This window comes from Fukomys damarensis, unplaced genomic scaffold (assembly GCF_012274545.1).
Source record: "Fukomys damarensis isolate Sample0158 unplaced genomic scaffold, DMR_v1.0_HiC HiC_scaffold_36, whole genome shotgun sequence".
Classification (NCBI taxonomy): domain Eukaryota; kingdom Metazoa; phylum Chordata; class Mammalia; order Rodentia; family Bathyergidae; genus Fukomys; species Fukomys damarensis.
In genome coordinates this window covers 44,291,897-44,305,750 of record NW_022900948.1, presented here as the reverse complement: position 1 = coordinate 44,305,750, position 13,854 = coordinate 44,291,897, and the positions used below count along the sequence as shown (strand labels likewise).

General features: G+C 57.6%; 1 long non-coding RNA gene across 1 annotated transcript in view; it reads right to left on the bottom strand.

Moving 5' to 3' along the window:
* LOC117284336 overlaps window positions 1-10,309 on the bottom strand; it is a 14,349-nt gene extending 4,040 nt beyond the window's left edge. The window contains exon 1 of the long non-coding RNA XR_004515407.1: window positions 10,271-10,309. This is a non-coding gene — a long non-coding RNA (uncharacterized LOC117284336). The remainder of the gene's footprint in view (window positions 1-10,270) is intronic.
* Between the last annotated feature and the right edge of the window lie 3,545 nt (window positions 10,310-13,854).

Sequence of the window (13,854 nt, the reverse complement as noted above, 5' to 3'; positions counted from 1 at the left end):
GTGGACGGCCAGGTGGCCCTGGGGTGGCCCCTTCTGGTCGGAAAAGCAGCCAAGCCATGAGCTCTGCCTGGAGGCAGGGGCGCCGGTGGCCTCGCGGAGAAGGGCAGCGTGGCGTGCTCTGCCGGGAGGGTGGGGCCCTGGCCCTCCTGGCGGGATGGCAGGGAGGAGCTGGAGAGGCCTCTGTGCTTAGCTCCTGGCACTGAGCTCCTCAAGTGAAGAGAACCACCCAGGGGCAGAGCGCGAGCTCCTTGTCAAGTACAAATCAGATCCACTCTGCACAGCCACTGGAACACCTGAGCCACGCCAAAGTGCCACCAACAGGACACCTTTCAAACGGCAGCCCGGCTGGCCCAGGCGGCAGCAGGCCCGGGTGGACGGGTGCTCCCAGGGGCGCCGCTGCCTCCCGCACACAGCCGGAGCTCAGTAGGGGTCCGTTTGTCAGAGAATTGGCGCTGGGAGGAACCGAGAGGCCGTCAAGGCCCTCAGCGTCCTGACTGAACAGATGGGGAAACTGAGGCCCGGTGGCGGCCGGGGTGGCAGGGCTGGTTGTCACGGGTACCGGGGAGCCTCGGGGCAGCCAAGGGGGCCACAGGCGGAGACCGGAAGTGAGCAGGGCCGATAGCCCTGGACCTTGGTGCCCGGCAAGGCACAGCCTTCCCCTGCCGGGTCTCGTGGGGTTTTGGGTCTCACCGGGAGGCACAGGCCATGAAAAAGAGAAGAGGAGCCATTTGTGAATACATCGGACGCCTGACTCGGTGGCCCCCAAAGCTGGGAGGAGGGCAGGGGAGCGGCTCAGGGGCACCCACTCGCCTGGACACAGGTGGCCCTGGGTTCATCCCGGCCCCGAAAGGAAATAAAGCCAGGTGAGGAGGGAAAGCTGGTGGGCATTTCCTCTTCCTCCTCCTGCTTTTGTCCTCCCCTCCCTCTTCCCAATGCAGCATTTCCCAGGATGCGACCGGCTCTCCGGCCCCTAAGTCCTGCTGAGCTGAGCTGAAGTGTGGAGACTTCCCAGGGAAAACCACGCCCAGGATGTTCCCGGTGCAGATGATACTGCCCAGGCAGGACAGGAAGGGGCCTGGCAGGCTCTGTTCTGCACACGCCCCGGCAGGACAGAAGACGGAGGAGGGCTGGGCTCCTTCCTGCCTCCCAGGTCACCCCTGCGTAGCTAAGGGGTTTTTCGGTTGCTGTTTTTTATTTGTATACAGGCTGACCTTGAACTCATGATGGTAGCCAGGCTGGCCTCAGACTCAGCCATCTTCCTGCCTCAGCCTCCAGAATGCTGGTGTTACAGGCGAGCACCGCCACACCTGGCTCACCAGGTCCGTTTTAGGGCTTGGGGTCACCCTCTGTCTGGACCCTTCCAGACAACAGAATTTTACAGAGGCCCTCAAATTTGGGGTGTCACTGTGGCAAGGCATTCTGGAGCCCTTATGTGGGCCAGAGGTTGTGTCCCCCCATTGCAGTGGCTTGTGTGGACACACGGCTCATGACCAGTAGGGACTGGCCTGGGACACGGTGTTTCGGGCAATCAGGTGCCCAGTGCCCAGGCAGCAAACCCAGCCCCAACCTGGAGCTCCTGCTCCACCCCAGTCCCCTGGCTCACCGCGCTCCTTGCCTGGCTAAGTATTTAATCTGCAGCCTCGACAGGAGATGAATATTTTATCTCTTCTATTTATTATTTGTTTATCACTGGCATCTGTCCATCCCGAGTTCACTCGGTACTCAAGCCTTGTCCACACGGCTCGCCCAGACCAGTGCCTGTGGCCTAGAACTTGCAGAACGTGACTGCTGTCTACACTCACACGCACACAACCTTACCTCACCCGCCGTGGTGGTGCACACCTATAATCCCAGCACTCCGGGAGGCTGAGGCAGGAGAATCACAAGTTCAAGTGCAGCCTGGGAAACTTAGGAAAACCCTGTCTCAAAGCAAAATTTCTGGTTTTTGTCCTTGGTTCTATTAATATAGTGTATTTTATGTATTGATTTGCGTATGTTGAACCATCCCTGCATCCCTGGGATAAATCCGACTTGGTCAGGATGTATGATCTCCTTGCTGACCCTCTGTATTCTGTTTGCCAGTATCTTATTGAGGATTTCCGTACCTGTGTTCATTATGACACTGGCCTGTAGTTCTCCTTTTTGAGTGTGTCTTTCTCTGCTTTGGGGATCAAGGTGATGTTGGCTTCCAGGAACGGACTTGGGAGTATTGCTTCCCTTTCAATTTCATTGAAGAGTTTAAACAGCAGTGGCAATAAATCGTCTCTAAATGTCTTGTAGAAATCAGCAGTGAAGCCATCAGGGCCTGGGCTTTTCTTCGTGGCAAGTTTTTAATTGCGCTTTTTCAATTTTGTTTCTCGATACTGGATCGTTTAGAATTTCTAGGTCTTCGTTCAACTTTGGTAATTCATACGTATCTAGGAATCTGTCCGTTTCTTCTGTGTTTTCCATCTTGTTGGAGTATAGGTTCTTGAAGTAGGTGTTGATGATCCTCTGGATTTCTGCTGGGTCCGTTTCATTCCTAAGTGCATGGACTGGGGTCTTTTCTTCCCTTTTTTGATAATGTTGGCTGAGGGTTTGTCGATTTTGTTTATTCCTTTGAAGAACCAACTCTTTGCTTCCCTCATGTCTTTGTATTGCTCTCTTTGTTTCCATGGGGAAAATATAAGAATCAAGATATATTATGTAAAGGTACAAATCTCCAATGATAGATGTCATTATATTGTATACCCAAAATGTACAAATAAAATGAATAATTTAAAAAATAAAATAAAAAATTTAAAAGGGCTGGTATTTCTCAGTGAGCAGGCCCTGGGTTCCATCCCTAGTATTAAAAAAACAAAAAAAAAAAACCCCAACTTACCTCCTGTCCTTCATAGATGGGAGCGGCCTCACTTGGAGATCAGGGTGGACCTGTCCGCTTAGGGTGAAGGCTGCTTGTGACCCAGTACAGAGCAAGTGCTCAAGAATTAGGGCTGCATTGTTACCGTTGCTGTTATTCACTTGGGCTCAGTGGGGCTGATACATCCATCCTTCAGATCCTACTCACATTAAAGACGACCAGCTTCACTCACCAAAGGCTGAGAAACCAACCAGGTAAATGAGGCCAAGAATCTTTCACAAGATGGTTCTGACCACGATGAATAGAGCATCCCCATTGGTTATGCAAATATACCAGTATCCTATTGGCTGTACAAATGACTTGTGTGACCAATTAGATACTGAGGAGACAACTATAGCACTGTCCAAGGCCAGGTCATAAAAGGTACGGTGGCTTCAGTCTTCCTCTATGTATTTTTCACTCTGGGCCAAGACAGCCACCATCTTGGGAAGAAACTCAAGCAGAGGTCCATGTGGCAAGGGACACAGACCCTGAGCATGACATTTGGGAAGCACGTCTTCCATCTCCGGTCAAGCCTCCTGATGAATGTAACTTCAGTGACATCTTGACTGCAACCTCAAGAGACAGCACAGGCTGGGCATTGCCTGGGGGCATATTGGCATTCTTGACTCACAGAAACCATGTGCTAACAAATGCTTATTGTGTGTGTGTGTCTGTTGGATTTTTGGTTTCTTGTATGTGGGTGTGTTTTGTTTTTTTGAGATGGGTCTTGCTATATAGTTGAGGCTGGCTTTGAACTAACTCACCATGTAGCCTTGGCTGGCCTCAAACTTGTGTGGTGATCCTCCTGCCTCAGCCTCCTGAGTGCTGGGATGACAGGCATGCGCCACCACTCCCAGCTTGAAGCTAGTCTCTTAATGGAGAGTTTGACTGTGGAACTCAGGAGTCAGAGCCTCATGGAACTCTGTGGAACACACAGCCAAACTGTCACCACAGCTCCTACCAAGAGCCCTGGAAAGCACTGTGTCCACTATAAACCCCAAAATATAGCTTAATGTCCAGAGCGGGACCAGCGGCTTTAGACAGAGGCGGGATAGCCGGTGGACACCACGGGACCCTCTCTCTCACCTCCTTTTCCAGCAGGGTGGCCGGCTTGTCCACAGTCAGGACCCCCGGGGACCCAGGGACCTCAGCCACGTGGGGGCTGCCATGGAGTTGCAGTCTGTGCAGCATGGAGCTTGTCAGAGCAGGAGCCTGCTGCCTCATGGGACCAAGGCCACCCCAAGGTCTCCTGTACCCAGGGTCCTCCCACCCCTGGATGCTGCAGCCCCCCTAGGTACCAGGCCCTCAGAGCCTCTGCCTCTGTGAGCAACTATGGTCTTAAGACACAAGCCACTGGAAAACACCACTGGGCCCAGAAAACTTCATTTCACAGGCGACTTTTTAAGAGCAAAGCCACCCGTTTGTTCGAGGGAAGGCAGTGTGGAGAAAACCACATTTTTTCAGGCCTCTGGGACTGCGTGGGGGCAGGGACAGGAATCTTTCTGTATGCTAGAAGGCAGGGGCCTTTTTCTGTGCTAAAAACATAATTCTACCCTGTGTCGCTTGTCTTTTCCAGCACAGGCGTGCTGAGGCCTGGCTCCCTCCGGCCAGAGTGCTGTGTCACTGCCGGGGATGAACCCGGGGGACCTGTACAGGAGGTGACGCCAGCAATAAAGTCACCCAGCTCCTCCAGAGCGCTTGCGACCCAGCATAGAGAAGGTTCAGAGAGGGTTCAGAGAGGGAAAGTCAGCTACCCAAGATCACACAGCAGCAAAGGGCGGAGCCAGGATGACCACAGACACCGGATGCTCCTGAACACCTGCTGGGTGAGGACTTCTTCGTGGTGGGAAGGGAGGTGGCCATGGGGATTGTCAAAGAGCTGTGCCCCCAGCCAACTGGCTCAGTACAGTGGTTCCGATGTGGGGTTCCTGGGGCCCCTTGTTGGGTGAACACAGGCCTTCAGGCAATAAAAGCAGGAGTGAGTTCTCCGGGCCTGGGCGGAATGAAAAGTTAGCTAGGAATCCGACTTACCGCAGGAAGTGGCATCTGCTATCTTATCTTCTGTCTTGTTTTTGTTTGCAGGGCTGGATGGAACCCAGGGCCTCTTCCTGCAGGCCAGTGCTCGCTCCCACAGAGCCGTGCTCCACCCTATGCATTCTGCCTGCAGACAGGCCCTTGCTAAATCGCCTAGGCTGCCCTCAAACTTGCGATCCTCCTGCCTCAGCCTCCCGAGTAGTGGAATCAGAGGCCAATGCCACAGTGCCTGGTGTACCTCTTCTTTAAATCCGGGGTGTGACTCGGTGCCGGATGCTGACCTAACGCGTGAGAGGCCCTGGGTTATCTCCGGCAATGCTGCGGAGGGAGAGGAGGAGGCCAGGCTTCCCCACCCCCACCTGCCCAGCTGGCTGCACAGGGCCACCCCTGGGTTCTGGGTCCGGACTCCTGCTTGGCCCCCAGGCAGCCTGTCCTCTGCGACGGCGCGAGCTCCTGATCGCAGGTTTGCCGAGAAGCCCCAGATTCACTGGAATTCTTGTAGAAACTGCCGGAGCAGAGGAGCAGCTGGACGCTCTGCTCCCACCCCTGTCTGCTCCAGACCCCTGCTCTCCCCACCATCAACACAGGACTCAGGGCTGCCTGTGAGGTCCCACACGCCACGGGCTGACATATGCCACGCGCACCCTCTGACTGGGTCCCCTCACCATGAACTGGGGGCGGCCATGGAGCCCCTGACTCCTACCTGGCCCAGACTTGAGGTCCCCTGAGAGCACAGCCAGGCCCTGGCGGCTTCTTACGAGTGACTCTCAAGGGTCTGAGCACAACGAGACCCTGGTCCCAAGGCCCTCGCTCCCTTTCCTCCTTGTGGAACAGGACACCCCGGGGAGGAAGAAGCCCTCTGGGCCTCCGGTATGGCTTCGGGGGTCTCTGCTTTGAGGTCCATGTGACAGCTCACCTAGGGGCCGCAGCTGGGGACCTGGAGCTCCACTGATGACGCAGCGATTGGGGGGCTTTGTCTGCGGGGTCCCTACAGCCGAGCTCCTCAGGCTGGACCGTTACGCCCCAAGACTGGCCCTAAAAGATCCTCCCTCCAGGGCAGGGACCATGGCTGGTTCCTAGCTGTGTCTGAGAGTTCGCCCTGTGTCCAGCGGGCAGACTGAAGTCTGAAGATGTCACTGGGCCAAGCTCAGCGGGGACAGGGCTGGGCCACAGCCTGCAAAGCACCTCCTCACTACAGACCACAGCTTCCCCGGGTCAGCACCCCACGCCTGGAGTGGCTGCCCTGGGACCCAGAAGGTGTCCTGGGCAGGTGCAGAGGTGGTGGGAACACCTGTAGCCCCAACAGGGGCATCACCGTCTGGCCATCTGGGATGAACACAGTACCAAGCACGCGGCAGGCGGGCACTCTGGTGCTGTTTGGTGTTTGGATACTTTCTCTTTTCTTTTTTTTAATCCAAGGTCTTCACACTGAGCTACAAGCCCTGATCTTCTCTTTTGAGATAGGATCTTGCTGAATTTCCCAGGCTGAGCTCCAACTTGCAATCTTCCTGCCTCAGCCTGCTGGAGTGCTAGGATTACAGATGTGCACCACCAGGCCAAGCTCAGACACTTAAAAATTAACATGAAGCCAGGCTTGGTGGGGCAGAGCTACAGCCCCAGCATTCAAGAGGCCAAGGTAAAGCTGGGCGTGGTAGCGCATGCCTGTCATCTTAGCACTTGGGAGGCTGAGGCAGGAGGATCACTGTGAGTTCGAGACCAGCCTGGGATACCTAGTGAGTTCCAGGTCAGTCTCAACTACACAGTGAGACCCTATCTCCAAACAAACAAACAAACAAACAAAACAAGAGGCCAAGGTAAGGGGATCACAAATTTGAGGGCCTGGGGAGTTTAAGAGACTTAGAAAGCCATTGACCCTGCTTTAAAACAATAACAACAACAAAAACAAGAACCAGGCCAGTGCAGATTTGTAATCCCAGCATTCTGGGAGGCTGAAGCAGGAGGATCAAAAGTTGGAGCCCATCCTGGGCAATCTAGTGATTTAGCCAGACCCTGTATCAAAAGAAAGAAAAAGAAAAAGAAAAAAAAAAAAGAGCTGGCAGTGCAAAGGATCTGGGTTTAATCCCTAGGACCACAGCACAAACAAGTAAGCAAACAAAAACCAACATGAAAGTACAAGGATAAGGCGGTGGATTATTAGAGGAAAAGTTTTGGGTTTTTTTTTGTTTGTTTTTTGAGACAGGGTCTCACTCTGTAGTTGAGACTGACCTGGAACTCACTATGTAGCCCAGGCTGGTCTCGAACTCACAACGATCCTCCTGCCTCAGCCTCCCGAATACTGGGATTACAGGCGTGCACCATTATGCCTGTCGAAAAAGGTATTTTTTAAAAAAAGAAAAAAATAAATAAAAAAAGAAAGGCCCTGCCCTCCTCCAGGCCAAGCCTAGCTGTGGAGCCTTTTCCACATCTGCTCCACACACAGCAGATCCCAGAGCCTAACGGTGCTCTGTCCTCTTAGAGGGGACTCTTAAGGGCTTTCGTCAGGAGACCGAGCCAACCCCAAACCCTTGTGTGGGATGCACCCGGCACCGGGCAGCAGTGACAGCCACGTGCATCCCGAGTGGTGTTAAAGCCGCCGACAGACCTGTCTAGGACAGTGGTCCCTAAGAGCCCACGGCCAGTGATGTCACGGCCGCCTGAGTCCCTGTGAGGACACTGCAGGGCCCGCACTGGGACACCGCCTGACGACACGCATCTCAGGACCTCTCTCTTCGGGCATCACACTTACCAGCTCCACCAGACCCGCGACAGCCCCTGTCCACGTCCCCGCGAGGCAGCCAAGCTCAGAGACATCCACTGAGGTCCCCGTGGTCACTCGGGGTAGGGCCAGCTGACCCTTAGCCACTAGGTCTCTGGCTTCATGGAGACATCTGCCACTCACCTGCCCCCCAAAGAGAGGGACGCACCTGGGAGCACAGGGGGCGTCACGGGCATCCAGAAGCCACCTGGGCAGGTGACCACACAGTAAGTCACCCGCGGCAGAATCCGTCGTACATGGGAGCCATGGGGACAAAGGCGGTGAATCTGACTCAGTCACACAGCGAAAGCATGCTTGGGTGGGCCCGACCGGAAGGGTGAACTTCCGCAAGGCTAAAGGCCTTGGCCGGTTTCCATCCGGGTCTCAGGCAAGCAGTGGGCATGGAGGGAAGATGTGGGCTGCTTCGCTCTTTGTCTTTTATTTGGGTTTTTTTTGGGGGGGTACTCTGGGGATCAAACTTGGGACCTTTCGTTTGCCAGGCAGTCAGCAGAACCACTGAGCTAAATCTCCTACCCTGCTTCGCTCTTTGAATATAAAATGCTGAGGCTTCCTAAGGCAGGGGTGTCTCCCACAGTTTTGTTAAGACTGGAGTCAAAGATTGGGTGAGAGCTGGGGGTGGTGGTGCACACATGCACGCCAGTAACCTAGCACTTGGGAGGCTAAGGCGGGATTGTCTTTGAGTTTGAGGCCAGCCTGGAATACACAGTGAGACCTTGTCTTGGAAAACAAACAAAAGTTGGACAGGACAAATCTGGACCTCTCGACCACCTGATCCTCCATCTCCTCGTCTGAAAAGTGCAGGGCTGGCGAGGGGTGCTGGGACCCAGACCAGGCAAGGCCCTCCTCACCCAGCTCACGGCCCACCCGGAAGGAACAGTGCCTGGGGTTCAGACTCCAGTCCAGGGACAGACCCCCAGCTGCGGTGGGCTCGCCGGGGCTGGTAGTGGCAGAGGGTGGCACCCACGCCATGGCCGAGGGCAGCACTGGGCCAGGGTAGTGCCCGGCTGGCGGGAGCTGCTTCTGTTGCTGCTGCTGTTGTCGCTAGCAGGGCAATCTGAAGGCCAAGTCAGGTCCAAAGGAGACGCCAGAAATCACAGAGCAGCTGCGGTCTAAACACCCCTGAAACCCTCAAAACGGCACCAGGCGGGGTCCTCTGCCACCAAGCACAGCAGCCCATGCTGCTCTGCTCCAGGCACCAGGCCAAGGCTCCAGAGCAGGCTCCCTTGCGCTCCTGAATCCTCCCCAGAGCCCCATGTGAGCTCCTGGGTCCAGGACTGAGTGGCAGCTCTACCCCCCACCCCCAGGCCAGCCGGACCCTGAAAGCTTCTTAGGAGGGGACCCCACTCACTCCTGCCCTGTAAGCTGCCCCTGTCTCTCCTCTGTGTGCCACACACAGGGCAACGTCCCCTGGGCGTCCCTGCAGAGGCGAGCCAAGCATTCAGGGAGACGGTTCCCCCAAACGCTGCGAACCAGACCCGTGGGTTCCTGACCTCATGGGACTCTCAGTCTTTCTCACAGAGCAGACATTCAGGGCTTGAGTGCACAAGTCAGAAACCCAGAGGCAGCCAGGCGTGGCGGTGTATGTCTATAAGCCCAGCCCCTGGGAGGCTGAGGCAGGAGGATCACTGCAAATTTGAGGTTTGCCTGGGCTACACAGTCAGATTCTGTCTCAGAAAACAAACAAAACAAACTCAGAAGCAGCAGAAGAGGCTGGCAGGGAAGGCCAGCCCGAGGAGGGAGGAAGGCACTCCAGGCAGAGGCCTCAGCCTGGGCCAGGCCTGGAAGGCAGTGAGCAGGTAGAAGCGGGAGCTGTGAGAAGTCCCCCCACCTCCGCGTCCCCAGTGTCACTGGGGGTGGGCAGGAGCTCTCCCTCGCGCACGCGTGGGAGATCGGCTCAGGGCAGCCCTACAATTCCTGCTGCTCCAGGGCGCAGACCACCTGGCCCAGGGCTAGGTGCAGGCTGGCCTCGAAACAGCCCAGCAAGGCCCGCTGTGAGGTGGCCCTGTTCTCCCATTTTGCAGGAGAGGAAACCGAGGTTTCAAGAATGCCCAGCATCCCTCCAGCCCTACACTTCTGATCCTCTCTGGGAACCTAGGACCAGCCTGAGGTGCCAAGCGCCCTCCCCAGGAGGTAGGGCAGGCAACACGGGGTGACTTGGGGTGCAGGAAGGAGGGGGCGGGGCCGGGCCGCAAACGACACCAGGCCGGGAAAAGCGGAGGAATGTGGGAGGGAACAGGGCGCGCCTCAGGGACCAGGCCCTTCTGGGAGGGCTCCAGGGCTCCAGGCGCACCCCCTCCCCAGCGGGACCCCCACTTCCCGGAAGACGCCACCTGCAGCTGGGCGGGCGCGGGACCGCCGCCCCCTCCGGGCGCCCAATCAGAGGCGCCCCTGGTCTGCGGGCGGAGGCTGCCGGGCCTGGGCTCCAGGGCCGTCCCGGGGGAGGCCCCCGGCCTGACCCGCCTCGGCACCCCGTCTCCCCCCACGCCCCGTCCACACCCCCAGCCTCATTAGCACCGACGCCCGTGGTCCTCCCCTCGCTTTCCGGTGACTCCAGAATTTAAAGGTTAAATCCTAACCTCGTCTCAGCGGTTCTCCGGCTTTGCTACCCAGCGCCAGTGGCTGGTAATTATATGCATCTCCGAGCAGCCAATCAGCTGTCAGACTGACAGATACTGATCTTTTCGTTTTATTTTTAGCTCTGTGCTTCCCCCTCTAGTTGCAAAAAAAAATTCTGTTCTGCGTGCTGCTGCTGGCTCTCATCTCTACCAGCCGGGCGGGAGCGGGCAGCCAGAGGGGCCGGACCCTGAAAAGGGGGGACACGACGTGCCCCCCAATCCTTCCCAAGCCGCGGCCAACCCTGCCCCGTGCAGCCCCTGAAAAAGGAGGGAGGCTGGCGCTGCACGCTGCTGGCAGCAGGCGCCCTTGAGACAGCGCCTGTCCTTGGCCTTGGGGACAGCAGGCCCTGCCCACGCCGAAGGTGGGAGAGACAGAGATCTCCCGCGAGAGACGGAGACAGCCGAGGAGGGAGGGGCAGAGCCCGCTCCCCTCGGGCTGTTGTGGGACTGGAAGAAGGGGCTGCAATGGCCACCGGAGAGGGGGCTCACAAAGGGCCCAGTTCAGGCCCCCCCAGGTGCCCCGCTGCTGCAACCCCCTCGGGGCCCTGCAGCAGGAGGGCCGGGTGCACTTGGGAGCCCTTTGACGGGGTCCTGGAAGGTCCTGCAGCCTGGCAGGTGGAGGCCGCGTCCTGGCAGTCCTGGCAGCGAGCAGCACAGGAGCGAGGGCCAGCATGGAGGAGCCGCAGAAACAGGAAATTTCCTCCCATCCTCACAGCGCTGTGTACCTTGCAAACCATCCCTGCTCCCCGCGGCCTCTGCTCCTGTCCTCCTGGTAGCCCCAGGATGAAGGGAAGGAGGGTTAAGCTGGGCCCCGAGAGGGCAAGGGTCGCCCCCTCTCTGATTGGCCCTGGGACCTGGGGTGGCAGTGTCGCCAAATGGTTTGGCCTTGAGGCACACTTGGTCTGGGTTCAGCCCCGGGGTTGCTACCGACCAGCTCCGTGACCCCGAGTGGGGGGCTCCCCAGTGAGGGAAGCGAGTGTCAGCCCCACCCCGGCTCCCAGGGTAGCTCCGGGGAGTGGTCACCCGGAGCCCCGTGAGCAGGTGGAGAGCGGGGAAACTGAGGTTCCTGTGACTCCTAATTGGCAGAACTGGGACTAGAACCCTCCTTTTTTTTTTGGCTCCCTTCTCTCTCACACCACAGATGGCGCGCAGAGAAAAAAGCGAAGGCAGAGCGTGGAGAAGGGAATTCGGAGACCCAGCGAGATGGAGGGAGGCAGAGGCACTGTGATCAATTACTTGGGCTATAAATTTCTGCAGTTTTGCAAAGTGAGCACACAACCTCGGAGATGCGGAGCTCGCTGGGGAGCTGAGCGGAAACCCAGCCAAGCTGAGCCCGCAGCCTCCACGCGTGTGATGTGGGGAATGGGAGCAGGAGGACACCGACTCTGGGCTGGGGCTGCGGAGGAGGGGGGCTCCCCCACGCTGCTGGGTGGGGGAACCGGGCCGGGCAGCCAAAGCCCCAGCTACCCCAGTGCACCTGCCGGCCGCACCCGCACAGCCGCCTGGGGGCAGGTCAACATCCCCCTCTGCAGAATGAGGCAGTGGCAGCGTCTCTTCCAGGGCCAGGGACATCTAGGAGGTGAACAGCTTAGCTCGGGGCCCTGTGCAAACCAGCAGCGGTGTTGCTGCTATTATCTGGGAGACAAGCAAGGGCTGACTGGTCAGATCGGTCCGGAGGCTGCTACCTGGGAGACAGATCTGCCTAGGTAAAGAAAGGATGAGTGTAAAGAGTTTCCCATCGGGGAGGCAAGCAGCAATAACCTGAATCGGGTTCCAGAGAAACAGGGGCAGGGGCAGGGCCCGGGTGCCGTATCTGGCTTGTGACCCGGGCCAGCGCTAGGCAGCCTGGGTCCAGCCCTGGCCTCTGCATTCCCGGACCCTGGCTCCAGCTCACAGAAGAAGCAAGCCGTAGGCAGAGGTCACTGTGCGGCTGGAATCCAGGGCCCAGGCAGTGGGATTCTGGGAAGAAGCTGGAAGGGCTTCGTCCACACAGATTGCAAGGGCCCTGTGGCACCTGCAGGGCAGGGCAGTAGTCGGCAGGGAGCCAGGCCAGGCGTTGTCCTCGGGGAGCTATGTGTCCAGGAGAAAAAATGGAGCACGGCTGATCCCCGAGATGATGTCTTTTGACCCGAGACGATGGCCAAATACAAGGGAGAGCGAGACTCTGCACGAGCACGAAGCACTGAGGAAAGCAAGGTGGGGACCGAGGGCATGGGGCAAGGCCCAGACTCCTGCAAATTAAGGTCCTGTGAGGGACTTGGGGTTCAGTGGCCGGAAGTGGACACTGCCCCAGTTTCAGGACCTCTGGACCAAAGGTAGAAGGGCAGCGTGTAAGCGTCTAGGGCATCTCGGGTGGATTCCTTCTCCGACAAAGAGAACCTTATTAGTCACAGGGATATAACAAAGAGCCCCAAACCCAAGTTATTTCTTGTTCCTGCTATGGTCTGCGGCAGGCTGGTAGAAGGCAGGGCAAGGTCCAGTGCCCTTGGTCCTTCAGGGGCCCAGTTCCCTTTGCTTTGTGGCCCTGACATCTTCTAGCACCTTCTCCTCCTATGCAATGGTCAGGTGGAAAGGAGAGTACAGAGGGCAGTGCGGAGGGATGTTTATAGGGTAAGGGGGTAGAGGAAGGGGGCATTGCTTTCCAGCTCGCAGCCCATTGGCCAGGGCTTGGTCACGTGACCCGGCCTAACTGCAAGGAAGGCTGGGAAATGCAGTCCAGCTGCCTACCCAAGAGGAAACTCCTGAGATAGGGCTTGGTGGACACAAAGCCATCTCAACAAGTGCTGTCCTCTGGGGGTGGTATCAAAACACCCCGTGTTTTCAGTGGCATAACCACTGAAGCTGTATGCCGAGGGTGGTGACCTGTTCTAGACACCCAGCCGTGTCACCTTCAAGTGAGGAGAGGCATCTGAAGGCTGTTCTGAGTCCTCTAGGAACTGTAACTGTGTGTGTGTGTGCGTTTGCACGCATGCACACTTGTCTAGGGAAAGCATCCACTTTCATACAGTTGTCAAAACTGTGAAGCACAGTGGCTCGCAGAGGTGGCCGCTGCCCTGGACAGTGGACACGCCAGCCCATCTGCTGCCATGGCCAAAGCAGCCGGGGCCCTGGGGTGTCAGCACCGACGAGGAAACGAGGCCCAGAGACGGCTGTCTTGCCTGGGGTCCCACGGCCAGTTGAGGCAGAGCCAGGATTGGTGCTTAGGTCCCAGTGGCTTGGGTTTCTGAGGTTGGAAGTAACAGAAATGGGCTGTTTGCTCTGAGCAACACAGAGCCCCAGGGCTGGCCAGTGGGGAGCTCAGAGAAGGGTGCAGCCGGGAAGGACCAGGCAGGGCCCGGCAAGGACTGGACCAGAGCGCAAGGAGCTCGGTGCCACCTCGGGGACCTCCGATTGGGGCAGGGAAGGAGGGGAGCATCTGGACTGAGGGGCCCCCAGCTGCACACTCGGGGGAATTCCCCACGAGGCCATCGGGGGCTCTTGCCAGAAAGGGCGGGCATGGGTGCTGGGGCTGCCAAAACAGCAGATGTCCTTGCTGGCCCCCTGCA